This window comes from Lactuca sativa, chromosome 8 (genome assembly GCF_002870075.4).
Source record: "Lactuca sativa cultivar Salinas chromosome 8, Lsat_Salinas_v11, whole genome shotgun sequence".
Lineage (NCBI taxonomy): Eukaryota > Viridiplantae > Streptophyta > Magnoliopsida > Asterales > Asteraceae > Lactuca > Lactuca sativa.
The window spans coordinates 272,668,722-272,683,370 of record NC_056630.2 but is presented as its reverse complement, the minus strand read 5'-3'; positions in this window follow the sequence as shown (position 1 = coordinate 272,683,370).

Here is a 14,649-nt window from a genome sequence, read left to right as displayed (position 1 = left end):
CTACCGTTAACCCTTCTATGAATGCTCTAATTGTGCAGGGTTCGGTTGTTGATGACGAGTTCGGTGGCGTGGAAGTTTGGTCAACCGTCTCTGAAGACGATGAAGTGAGGAAGCCTTCTCATGGAAAGGCTTGTGTGGCAAAAGAGGAGAGCAGTGGAGGAAGGTGCTTGATGGTGTCCGAAGTATCTCAGATGAGGGGATACAACACTGATGGTAGAAGCAATGAACCGAAGGAGCAGCAGGATATGTGCTTTACAGCCAAACCGCTCAACGTGCAGTTCAACGAACTCGATGAACTGATCAAGAAGGTACAATCGGTTTTTGTTTCATTTAAAGTACCACAATGCTCATATGAAAAAGAACTAAAAAGTTTTAATTCTCGAATCTCTCATCTAGATAGTAGTTTAACTCAAACTCGAGTCACCAATTCTAACCTAACTGATCAATTAAGCAGGGTGTCTTCGAAGAGTGAGGAACGACGCATGTGGATCGAGCTGAAGGAGTCAGAATTAGTTAAAATAAAAGATGAAAACATTTATTTACAAAGAGACAATTTAAAGTTGTTAAAACAGCAAAATGTTTTTTGTTTGATTGCAAAACGTCTTTACACTAATATTACTCAGCTCCACTTGGATTGTGAAATAGGACAAAAGATTCACCGCATGATTTTGCCCTTCCTTGAGTTTAAAGAGGATGGAATTGATGCTGAAGCTTATAATTGTGAGAGTGTGATATCATCTGATGACGTCAATCCGACCTATATGTATGGACTGGACAAAATAGAATCTTTCATTAAATCCAAGGACCATAAGGATATGCTTAAAAACCTTTTGGATGAAAATGATAGACTTAAACTAAGAACCGAAACCATACAAAAATTTGACTCTTTAAACGCCAACTTGAGCTCAGAAAACAAAATTGATGTTGAAAATGCATCTGAGCTTAATGAGGATGACAATATGAGTGAAATTTCTGTAAAGGACACGGTTGACTGCTCAGAATTTGTGAAAAGCGAACCTGAAAACCACAAGAATCTAATTTCAAGAAATTCAGTGGAATTCGCTTGATTGTCCCAACAAAAGTCCCCGATCTTAGCAGAGAAAGCGGTTGTGTATCAAAAGGTTAGGACCACTCCAAATCAAGTGTACAAGGTCACAGGAGTAACCGAACATCAGACTGCTGAACTCACAACAATTGTAAACGAAGACAATGCTGATGGCTGCGATGAGTTCTTCTGGTCAGCTCCAATTGATAATGCTGATGAAACGGTAGGGTTATCTGAAAGGACCTCATGGAAAAGTAAAGGACGATACGTACCAGAACCCTTGAACAAGCCAGATAATTTCGATGTGCCAAGTACCAGTGGTACGAAAGACATTCCTCAAGAAAATGGAAGTTCGGCAAAAGAAGATATTCCCTCTAGTTCCTCAGTTCAAAGTGAAACTTCCACAGTTCAAAGTGAACCAGCCACAAAGAAACCGAAAATGAAAGCTAATATCCATCATCAACCGAAGCAGATGAGGAATCAGAAACGTCAAAGGAACCAGAGATACAGGAAGAATCTCTCTGAAAGGAAACAATTCTGGCAATCCCAGAATACATATTTCTCACATCAAGACAAGAACCTGAAGTATGAGAAAAATCCTGTTAAAATGCACGAGAGCCACACCAACCGAAAACAAAGGTTCGGTTCTGAGAATGACTCCAACCGAAAGCAAAGGTTCGGTTCAGAGAACGAAACCAACCGAAAGCAAAGGTTTGGTTCCGAAATCAAAAGAGATCAAAACTCTAAGGTCAGTCCCACCAATGATCAAAAGCAAAAGGGTCACCTAGAGTCTCCAGCCAAGAAGTCATCTCAATCAAAGCCCTCTCCTTCTCACTCATCTAATTCTTCTAATTCTTCCAATTCATCTCCATCTCACTCAAAAGTTCATTCTGTTCATTCTCAAAAATCTCATCCGTCAGCTGAACAAAAAGGCAAACAGAAGGTTCCTGCATCCAAACCAGAATCTAAACCGAACGCACCTAATCCTAATAAAATCAAATTTTTTACCATAAAAAAGAAAGATGAAACAACTCTAATAAAACGAACATATCTTGTTGACATCTCTCTTACTATTCCTGTACCTGTAAAAGGCTCACGTGGACCCAAGAAACTTTGGGTTCCTAAATCTGCTTAATTTTTGCAGGTTATAAGTGACGAGCAGTTTGACGAAGAATGGTACATCGATAGTGGCTGCTCGCGTCACATGACAGGGAGGAAAGAAGAACTCAGGGAATACAGGTCTCTTACAAATGGTGGCAACGTCAAGTTTGGAAATAACTCCTTCGGCACCATAAAGGGATACAGAATGATTACCAATGGTGATTTCACTATAAGGAAGGTGGCATACGTGGAAGGACTACAACACAACCTCATCAGTGTATCTCAGCTTGTTGGAGGTACAGGTCTCAAAGTCTCATTCGACGATGAAGGTTCTGAAATTATTGAGAAGAAGACAAAGAAAGTTATTCTCAAATCAGAGCGTAAGGGTGAAATGTTTCCTCTAAACCTCAAACACATCAAAGGAAACCCAACTATCTGCTTGTTATCAAAAGCACAATCTGACGAAAGCTGGTTGTGGCACCGAAGACTCTCTCATCTCAACTTTAAAGATATCAACAAACTTGTCACTGGAGGTCATGTTCGAGGTCTTCCATTGCTCAAGTTCGACAGAGATCATTTGTGTGCTGCATGCGAAATGGGGAAGCAGAGTCGTCAAAGTCATCCATCTATAATTAACACGAAAGTTGTTGAACCACTCGAATTACTTCACATTGATTTATGTGGTCCATCATCTATCGAAAGCATCGGTGGTAGCAAGTATATTCTTGTTATTGTTGATGACTTTTCGCGGTTTACATGGGTGTTCTTTTTAAACCTCAAATCTGAAGCGACTCATAAGCTGAAATTGTTCATCAAGCAGATTGAAGTACAACTCAAGAAGGTCGTTCGCAACATCAGGAGCGACAATGGTCTGGAATTCAAAAACAGAGAATTTAAAGAATTTCTGGCAGAAAAGGGAATAAGTCACAGTTTCTCAGCTCCCTACACACCTCAACAGAACGGAATTGTCGAAAGACGAAACCGATCTCTGTGTGAAGCTGCTCGAACAATGCTAAGTTTCGCTTCCTTACCTCTTTATTTTTGGGCTGATGCTATTTCTGCTGCTTGTTTTACACAGAATAGGTCATATCTCAACAAACGATTCACGCTCACACCTTATGAGATTCTCAACAACAGAAAGCCCAATGTGAAATTTTTCCATGTGTTCGGTTCAAGGTGTTTCATTTTTAACTCTAAAGAACACCGCAACAAGTTTGATGTCAAAGCCGACGAGGGAATCTTTCTGGGCTACTCTCTCACTTCCAAAGCATACAGAGTTCTAAACAAGCGTTCGAGAAAAATCGAAGAAACTTATTACGTGACTTTCGACGATAGCTATGTCAAAAAGCTACAGGCCAAAGACGACACAGCTGGGGAAATCTTTCCTCAAATTGGCCAAGTCACAGCCTCGATCGCTAATCTATTCGAAAAGTTTATGGAGCTATTTGACGAACCAGAGAAAGCTACTCTCTCAGAAGCAGGCGCAGCAGACAACAAGGTAGACCATATGAAGCAAATTGTCGAAGAAGCTGCCAGGAGAATGAACGAAGGAGGATCGAATTCTGACGAACCTCCATCAAACGATGCTTCAGTCGAGGGGGAGGATCAACCGTTATCAACTCAGCCGACCTCACATATTGAGGGGGAGCCAAGCTCTCCAACTGCTACCGAAAGTACTTCTCCAACCGAAAGTGCTTCACCATCTGAAGGTGCATCAACGCCTGAATATCCAGCACCACAAGAAACCTCTGAACCTCAAGTCTCTCAAAGTATTCCTGAAAGCTCATCCATCGAGGGGGAGCAAGCTGATATGTCATTCGACTACGAAAGCCAATCCGAGCCAGAAGAAATGATCAATGCTGAACTGGACCCATCCTTTGATCCAAACTACCCTCCGCTTACCAAATGGACCAGAGATCACCCTATCTCTCAAGTTGTTGGTGATGTCTCTGAAAAGGTTCTAACCCGATCACAATTCAAGGAAAAACAGACATCCTTATTTTCCAAAGTTGAATTTTGCATGTATAACTCATTCGTATCAAAAGTTCAACCAAAGACAGTTAACACTGCTCTTGATCACTCCGATTGGGTTCAAGCGATGCAAGACGAACTGAACGAATTTGAAAGGAACAAAGTCTGGCGCCTCATTCCAACTCCTCCAGATGCCTCGATTGTCGGTCTCAAATGGGTCTTTTGGAATAAAATGGACAAGGAAGGGAACGTTATAAGGAACAAAGCTCGTCTGGTCGTAAAAGGATATTGTCAGGAGGAAGGGATTGATTATGAAGAGACTTTCGCTCCTGTAGCTAGGCTGGAATCTGTAAGAATATTTATTGCTTATGCTGCCCACAAAAACTTTGAAGTTTTCCAAATGGACGTCAAGTGTGCAGTTCTTAATGGAGAACTCGAAGAAACAGTGTATGTGGAGCAACCTCCTGGGTTCGTGAACGAAAAATATCCAAATCATTGCTACATTCTGGATAAAGCGGTGTATGGACTCAAACAAGCTCCGAGAGCCTCGTATGAAACGCTTACTAAATTCTTAAAGATGTCTAAATTCAAACAAGGTTCGGTTGACCCAACCTTCTTTCGCAAAAAGGAAGGTAACCACCTTATGATCGTTCAAATTTACGTCGATGATATCATCTTTGGCTCAACGAATCCCAGCCTAACAGCTGAATTCAGAAAGCTGATGGAGACTAAATTTGAAATGAGCTCAATGGGTCCTATTAACTTTTTCCTTGGTTTAAATATTAGACAGGGACCCGAAGGCATCTTTATCAATCAGGAAGCTTACACGAAGACTCTCCTAGCAAAGTTTGGTATGATGGGAGACTCCAAAGTCAAAGTCCCTATGGAATTCGGCACCAAGCTCACTCCATCCCTAGACAAACCGGCTGTTGATATCACGCTCTATCGTCAAATGATAGGCTCACTGATGTATCTTACTGCTAGCAGGCCTGACATCATGTTTTCTGTGTGTTACTGTGCAAGATTTCAGGAAAACCCACGCGAACCTCACATGCTTGCCGTGAAGAACATCCTACGATATCTCAAGCGAACCGCTTCCTTAGGTCTATGGTATCCTTCCAACTCAGGCTTCTTCGTTCAAGCCTACTCAGATGCAGACCTTGGAGGATGTGGACTCGGCAGAAAAAGCACCACTGGCGGCTGTCAATTCCTTGACGGGAAGTTGGTTAGCTGGCAATCAAAGAAACAAACGTGCGTGTCGTTGTCTACTACCGAAGCTGAATACATAGCCGCTGCATCCTGCACCTCTCAAGTGATTTGGATCCAGAGTCAACTTCGAGACTATGGACTCAATATGAAGAAGATCCCACTATATTGTGACTCTGAAAGTGCAATTAGGATCTGTCATAACCCAGTGCAACACTCTAAAACCAAACACATAGCACTGAGGTATCACTTCATCAAAGATCATATGGAAGATGGAAACGTAGAAGTACACTTTGTTCGAACCACTGATCAACTGGCTGACGTCTTTACCAAAGCTCTTCCTGAAGCATCATTCAACAGAATTTTACAAGGGCTAGGTATGATGGAATCAGAGTCAGTACCTCAAACTACCTCTCAACCTCAAACGTAAGAAGCGAAATTGACCGAACGTACAGGTTCAGTTAAATTATCTGACTCGCTCATCACTACAAAGGTAGATTTCTTGGTTGTAAATTTCTTGTACAAAGTTGTATATCTTATTGTCAAAAGTATTTTCTTATTGCAAACCTAAATTCTTCGGTTTCTCAAAATTTTCCAAAACCGAAACCTACCGAAGGTTCGGGTTCGGTTTTTCAAAATTTTCTTAAACCGAAACAAACCGAACGCTCGGGTTCGGTTTTTCAAAATTTTCTTAAACCGAAACCAACTGAACGCTCGGGTTCGGTTTTTCAAAATTTTCTTAAACCGAAACCAACCGAACGCTCGGGTTCGGTTTTTCAAACTTTTCTCAACCGAAACCAACCGAACGTTCGGGTTCGGTTACCAAATTTTTCCAAAGTTTTTTTTTACTCTTTCTAAGTTTTTTTTTTCTTGCTTAATTCTTTTTATTATTTCTTTATTTTCTTTTAATTTTTTTTTCATATATCAAAGCTCCAAAAATATTTTTTTTTCATTTTCTTTATGTGTTTGTTCGTCTATGGGGATAAAAATTGTTGGATTAGTTAAGTGTCCCTACAAGCATGCTGCTGTATGTGTCCCAAGCCTCATAAGATTTTGAATAATAGCCTTAATGACCTGGTATAAACAAACCTTGTCTTCCCAATTAGGCTACAACCTTTATTCTAATCGTGAGCTACCTCACTCTCTTCTCACATGAGATAAGAGTTTTCTGCTTGGTCCTTCTTTTTGCAGCTGAGGTACTTTATTTTCTTACACCATCTCCATTACATTTCTCCATTACATTCGTTTCATCAACGTAACCCTTGAGACTCTCAGAAATTACCACTGAGGTTTATGGCTACACAACAACTATGTTTATGATCTTAGTTTCGTGTCACTACGAGCTGAGTGAAACCCAAAATTCAACACCAAATCTGAATTGACGGTGAACAATTAATTTGCTCAAGTTTTCACCAAAGAATTGACGGATGTACCTTCATGAAATCTCAAATTTTATTCTGTGTGATTCCTATGAAATTGTTAAACACCATAACATTTCTTCCCTTGGGATCCAGTTTTTAATTTTTTTCGAGATTTTATATTTTCCAAGCCAATTTAAAATTAATTCCTACCTACTTGTTCAACAGACTACACCGGTCTCACAAGTACTTTGATCACTTTCTTTCTTATTTCAAGATTAGAATTGTTGCATCAAAGCGAAAGCCACCCTTAAGTAGCCTAATTAAAAGAAGCCTTTCAACATTTATTAATAAGTGTTTGATCGTAATTCAACGGGAATCCACATTACCACTTTAAGGTCTCTCTTGACCTTGAAGGAAGAGATTCGTGCCCGGGATCATTTGTTTCGTGTCATTATTGACATCACATTTATTCCTACAAAGAGTTGCTTTATTTCTTTTCTTTTTACACTCTTAGCACGAAAATCCTTGATTTTCCAAAAATCTGGTACTAATAATTTCAGGCTGTTTTATTGCATTGGTGGTTAATTATTAAGACGTGATCAACAATAATCCACGTGGGAAATTTATTCAAAAGATGCTATTCAACAGATAAGATGAAAGGGTTGCTGACTCAGGCGGGAAATAAACGGATTGAATTTCAAACGGCGGTAAAAAGGGACGCGTGTGAATTTTAAACGCCCATTATTTTACTGACATAATGGACGCGTGTGCGAATTTCAAGCGGTTCCTCTCTGGCGCGTGAGGATTTGAAACGGTTTGTTCTGAAACGGCGCTTGTTGGGCGGCGTGTTCCTAGGAATCTGACACACTCTCTCCTACGTGATCATCGCATGCCTTAACTGTCACGCATCTGACATTCCGGGAAACCTTTTCGTATTTCCATAGAAGATTTGAACATATTTTTCTCTCTCCTTACAATCACTATAAAAGGCAGTCTCCACTCCCATTTACCTCTTTACTGCATCCGGATTTCCAAGAGAGCAAAAATTTCCCTAAAGCTTTCCTGTTCATCTTCTTCTTCCTACCTTCAACAATGACAGAATCATCATCCGTCCATGCCACCTCACACATCCTTCCCATTCGTCCTCAACAGTGTCTGGTGATTGACCTAACACCTCAGGCGTATGATTCTTACATGTTTCCGATCATCGAGTGCCTGAAGTACTCACAAATCGCTCCTGCACTTTCTAGGGTTGAGTCTGTGCCCATGGAGCTCCTATTGCAGGTGTATGCGACTGCACATTACGATAAAGCAGTCGACAGGGTGTTCTTCGAGGTGTCTGATCACAAGACCTCGATTTCAAGGCAACGATTTGGTACACTGCTAGGGTTTGCTGTTGACCCTTCAAGAATCAATCCGGAGACGATTCCGGTTGGCCATCTTTACAACATGTTTTACAATATGGGGTACACGGAGGTGCTCACCTCCGTCGCGAAGTTTAAAAAATCCTGCTTGCCACCATAGTGGAACGGCATGTTCACAGTCCTCTTCAAGGGCTTATCTGAACGGAGCTCAGGATCCGATGGTTCTAGTCGACTGTTCTTGTCGATTATGTATGGCGTCTACAACGGAGTCAATCTTGACTATGGGTTTGTTCTCTGGCAAAAACTCATCCAGGGCCTCTATTCTTCTTCATGACATTCTGAGGTGTCGTATGCCCGGTTCTGGACTCTCATCACAAAGTGGGCAATGGATAAGTTCGACGTCCCCACTGCTGCTGGTGCATCGATGTCTTCGATTGGTACTTTTCATACCACGAAGATCATCGTCTCCGATGCATCCAAGTTTTCTTTCATTGGCTCTATTCCGGAGACAATGTACGGCGATATTCCATCTGACAGCAGGATCATCAGGACTATTAAGGAGTTCAAACAGTCAGGACCGAGGAAACTCACACAGGAAATGCTCAAGTCCATCCATGATGCTGACAAACCTGTTAATAGGGGTAAAAAGGCGGATAAAGGGAAGCAAGTGACCAAAGCTGCTAAAGGTCCTTCTCCCAGGAAGAGGAAACCAACCAAAGCTGCCACATCCCCGCAGCCGAAGAGACGGAAGACTCAACCGAGGCGAAAGCTTGTCATCCCTTCTTCTTCGAGTGACTCAGAAGGCGAGAGTTCGGATTCGGACGGCTCTCAACGAGGCGAAACCCCTCCAAGAGGCAACACCCCACCCCGATCTCCTACCCCAGACATGGAAATCCATAATTCACCCATTCCTTCACCCACTCAAACAATCCCTACTTCCATTCCCACCATAACCCCCACTACCACCATTCCTCCAACCTCTTTCCCTATACCACCACCCATTTTCACTGATACAACTACAACAACAACCACAAAGGTTCCAACCAACGTATCTGATACGGGGGTTCATACCGATGCAACCGAACCACCACCTGTAACCGAACCCATACCCACAACCAAAACCCAACAACCACCCGAACCTACCCCACTCCATACTCAACCACCACCCGAAACTACCCCCACCAACACTCAACCTCAACATACTCATACCACCACACCCCCAGCTTCACCACCACCACCATCTCCCGGTCATGCCTCTGACGGAGATAACTCTTTTCTTGGAGGTGAGAATATGACCTTCGATTCGGTCTACTTTAGTCCGTTTCAAGTTCAAAGCGACGAAGAGGACGATGCTCCAGTAACAAAGAAGCATCTTAAGGAGCTCAACGAGAAGGTTGACTTGCTTCTTGCTTCATCCTCCAATACTCAGTCCTCTCTCTCTGAAGCCACTCTTCAGAAGATTGTTGATGCCTTCGCCAGGGCTCAACATGATTCTGTCGCCTCTGCCACTGCAGCAATCGACGCCTCCACAAAAGCATGTGAGGCTGCGACCGCAAAAGTCGATAAACTATTCTCTGAAGCCTCTTCCCTGTTAAAGTCCTTACAGGAGAGTGCTGCTGCAACCAAGACAATGTTGGAACCAATCGTTCAACAATTGGCCACGTTCGTCTCAATGGAGTTGACATCGTTCGCTACCCTTCGCCAATCCATCAGCGACGACAACTCGGCCCTACGTGCCTCCATTGACGAGCGCCTCGCTAAACTTCAAGAGGATCTCGCTGCTGAAAACTCGTTAATGGACGTTCTTGCTAATAAAACCACCACCCTCAAGGTCAAGAGCGCTCAGCTTTCAAACTCTCAGCAACAGATTGAAGCTCTTCAATCCGAAAGGGAGGTTATCAAAACATGTGTTTCGGATGTACACTCTGCCCTATCCAACATCCTAGAAGCACACGATCCAATTCTTAATCATTCGGTGAGGCGAACCCTTGCTGAAAAACTTGCTCCTGCCCTGGACCTCCTCAGCAAAATAGAAGGGCTACCTAGTTTCGTGTCCACTCCGAAACAAGGGGGAGAAGTGAAGTTCGGATCGAACCCACCTCCTTCCTCAAAAGCTGCTCACACAACCGAACCACCTCCGACTGGTCAAACTTCGGGTTCGGGTGTGAAGGATAAAGGAAAGAACATAGCTGAGGAAGAAGATGAAGATGATAAAGAAACCATTGCTGACTTGCTTAAACGCAAAAATAGTCGCAATGTTGAAAGTGATAATATTCGTGTGGCGCGAGAAGCTCAAGAAGTCGAACGCAAGAAGAAAGAAGCCCACGATCTCCTTGAGAGCAGGAAGACTCTGTTCCCTGCCTGGACTCGGAGAGAGAATGCTAAAGGAGGCCATAGATACTCCTAGCATCCTATGCATCGAACCGGTGATCTCCTTCGACTGCTATAATTCTGTCGATTCGCAGTTCGATATGCCCTTGACTCGAAAGGCGTTTATCTTCCACGCCTTCTCCAGCATTTTTGAAGTCCCTCATCCTGATCCTGAGGTTGATAGGGAGTTAATTGATTTCTATCTGAAGGCTGCTCGACCACAGTATCAGACATGGAGCGCTCAGAAGATCGTTAATGTTCGGGTCTTGAAGCCATATTCCGAGGGGAGATTCATCAATGTTCGGTTCAGGGTGATTCGAGGGTCTGCTAGAACCGAACATCTTATATCCTTAGCAGATCTACCGAATCTAAATCCTCATGATTGGATCATTTTGCATAACATCCTCTTGACGAATGAAGCTGAATATGGTCCGATTATAGACCATCTCAAAAGGATGTTAGTATGTTATATCATGGAGGTAGCCTTAATGGATCAGGAGGTAGCCACTGTCTTCAAGAAGAAGCCGAAGATAGCTCCTGTGGGATCGGCCAGTGATCTCAATCAAACGAAGATGGGCAAGATCGACCCGAAGCGTAATTCGGTCATGTTCACTAGAGCAGAAGGACAGAAATGTCTCTTTGCTTTAGCGGATAAACATCTTTACACCAATGCTTGTCTAGAGCATGTGTTGTCGATCATCCATCGGTGTAAAGAGAATGCAGCGGATGATGTCAAATACTTCAACGATATGATCCAATGGTACATCAGATTTAGGCAGACGATACTTGCTCTCATCTCGCGTCTGTTTAATACTGTAAAGAAGAAGGTACCTGCCGCCGCTGCTGGCCCAAGTAACAAGTGAAGATCTCGCTCCAATTGACGCAAAGGGGGAGATTGTTGGGTTGAAGATTTGTTTAATATTGCGTCATTGGGCTCGGCTATTAGTCCAATTATTTTGTACTCCGGTTTGGGCCTGTCCAACCGAGAGCCTGTTAGGTTTATTATATAAGTATATGCTTGCATGCATATTAGGTTAACGATCTAGAATACAAGATAGAGAATTACGATAACTTTAATTTTCTTTATCGTTCCTATAAACCTTCTAACCCTCTACAGTTGATGTTCTTGATCGAGCTCTTCTGAGGGTTGTTTTATAATCATTCGACACGTTTGATTCATTCTTGAGTTACTTATTATTTTTGCGTTCTTGCTGTTTAAGTCTTTATTTACCTGTTTAAGATCTAATCGATCTTCAAGATTAAGTTTTAATCTCATCAGAAACCAAAACTGAAAACCGTAAGCACGAAGCTTAGTGAGTTCCCCACCCTACCACATACCATACAATCACATATCATACACACTGCCGGGCAATTCTGGGGTGCCCGACCTACCCGGTACGGCCATTCTGGGGTGCCGACCTACCCGGGTCAAGTCGTTCTGCGGTGCTGACTACCCATGTCAAGCCATTCTGAGGTGCTGACTACCCTTGTCAAGCCGTTCTGGGGTGCTGACTACCCATGTCAAGCCATTCTGGGGTGCTGACTACCCATCGGTCCTAACAACCGATCCTCGGGGACTATTTCACCCCTACTTCTACTATCACATATATCATAACATAACATATTATCAGACATATCTGGGGTGTCCGATCTACCCTTCGGTCCTAACGACCGAACTTGGGGACTATTCCCCTCCTACTACCACTATCACATATAACATAACTTGCCAGCATATAAACATATCATCACATACTGTCAGACGTTTCTGGGGCGTCTGACTACCCTCCGGTCCTAACAACCGAACTCTACTGATGCGACATGGAACCCCATCCATGCTCCTACTGCTAGTGAGATACGGGCCCAGCCCACACTCACTCTTTCCCTAACTTGGGCCTCGCCCCTTATCTGTTGCTAATGAGATGTGGAACACCATCCACACTCTGCAATTGGTGAGACACAGGACCTCACCCACACTCACCTCCCTACCAGGCACATACAAGTATCACGCAGACAATAAGTATAAACTATTGTAACACCGCAAATTTCAAAATAATTTTTCACAATTTATAAAAACATATCTCATTAACTTTCCATAAAAACATCAAGTTTAAATCTCAATTCACATTATACAAAATCCCAAGATCAATGTATATCAAAAATCCCATGCGTATGTACAGATCAAGCCGGCGCCTTCCCACGGTCATCGCTAGTACCTGAAACAACAACACTAACACTGTAAGCACAAAGCTTAGTGAGTTCCCCAAAATACCACATAAACACACATATATAAATATATATTAGCCACTCGAGGCTATAACTCTGTGGGTCCGTGCACCCAAGCTCTGTGAACCCTCAGGTTCTAACTCTGGGAACCTTCCGGTTCCAACTCTATAAACATGCACAGCATAAATCACATAGACATCATGCAGTACAACACATAGCATACACATAACATACACATACTCTGACACATAACTCTGATTACCTACTCAAGGTAAAGTATAGTGAGAAGACTCACCTTGCGTATCTCGATGACTCACAATCCTGGAATCCCTCGTGCTCGATCCTCCGAGCTATAATCCTCCTTAACATCATATGTCTTTAATTAACACTCTTTACACTAAGGTTGACTACCCCTAAGAAGTCAACACTGGTCAACGGTCAACGGTCAACTTTGACCGGACTCGACGAGTGCACTATGGCGACTCGGCGAGTGTAGACGTTTTCACCAACCTCTCCGGAATTCCCTTTTGACACGTCGAGTACTCCCCCTGACTCGACGAGTTCCACCTGGAAGAATCGCGGGGCCACCCCGACTCAACTCGCTGAGTCTCAAGAACAACTCGGCGAGTCCCAGCTCGACTCAGTCCACCTGACCACCCTCTCTAACTCGTCCTGACTCACTGAGTCAACCTATGACTCGACTGGACCACTCACTGGTCGATCTAAGGGCAATCTTCAAGCTACTCGCCGAGTCTGCTCATCGAACTCGGTGAGTCCATGCCATGCAATCACTCAAACTCGCTTCTAAGGTCAGATCTGCTCCAACAATTCATAGATCTGGCCTTCCTAGACTGATTCATCACGTAAAGCCCTTATCTTGGTGTTCACAACACACCCCATGGCTCATAAATAGCATTTCGACCCAAGGCATAAGGATTCCAATCCAAAACCTCCATTGATTCACAGAAAGCTTGGACAAAGGGACACTCTGGACCTCCAATGGTCCAGATCTATGGTCTAAATCGCTTAAGGGGCCAAGGGGGCTCTAGATCTAGCCACAAAAGGGTTCAATAAACCCTAAATCAAATAAACATCAACATAGAAGAGGATAGCTCGAAGATATTACCACAATAGTGATGCTCTGGACTCCAAACTCTCAGAAAATGGCTCCCCTTGCTTTCCCCTTAGCTGATCCTCCCTTTCCCTTGCAAGATGACACCTCCAAGATCAATAATGGCCTCCTACATTGCTCCAAACGCTCACACTCGATTAGGGTTTCACTCAAGGGACTGGTGAGCACAAATGACGGCCATAAGGCCCTTTAAATAGGTCCCAAACCCGAGAAATTAGGGTTTCATTAAACAGCGCAGACTCGCCGAGTCCATACCCTGGACTCGCCGAGTCCAGGCGCGAACCCGCGACCAGAACCGCGATCCTACTCGGCGAGTCTGAGCTCCAACTCGCCGAGTCCCCTCTCAAAACACCAAAAACATAAACATAAAAGATACTTGGAAATCCGGGCTGTTACAACTATCACTTAAACCACTCCTTGGGCACCCGCCCTCTATCATTGGACCTCGTCCCGAATATCATACTAGCATACTGTGCCTAGGGCTAACCCCTGGGACTTCTACTCATAACTACATGGGCCGACATTGTGGCCGTAGACCCATTCATACAAGGGAAACTCACCTGCACTGGCTGAACTGGCTGATGAACCCACTAGCTGCGACCCGACAACTCTCTGAACTCCTGCTCCACTCGCTCCCCGAGCTACCAATGTCAAAGCAACACTGAGTCTAACTGACCCCCCGAAAGACTACCAAGTCAACTCTGGTCAAAGTCAAAGTCCTGGTCAAAGCCAACCTCCCAGGTCAACCCTACTCACCGAGTCACCCTATTGACTCGCCGAGTTCATATGTTCAGAGTCCTTCTATTCGCGACTCGACTCGCCGAGTCAGTCCATGACTCGCCGAGTCCAACGATTTCCGAGTCCTGACCTGTCTAA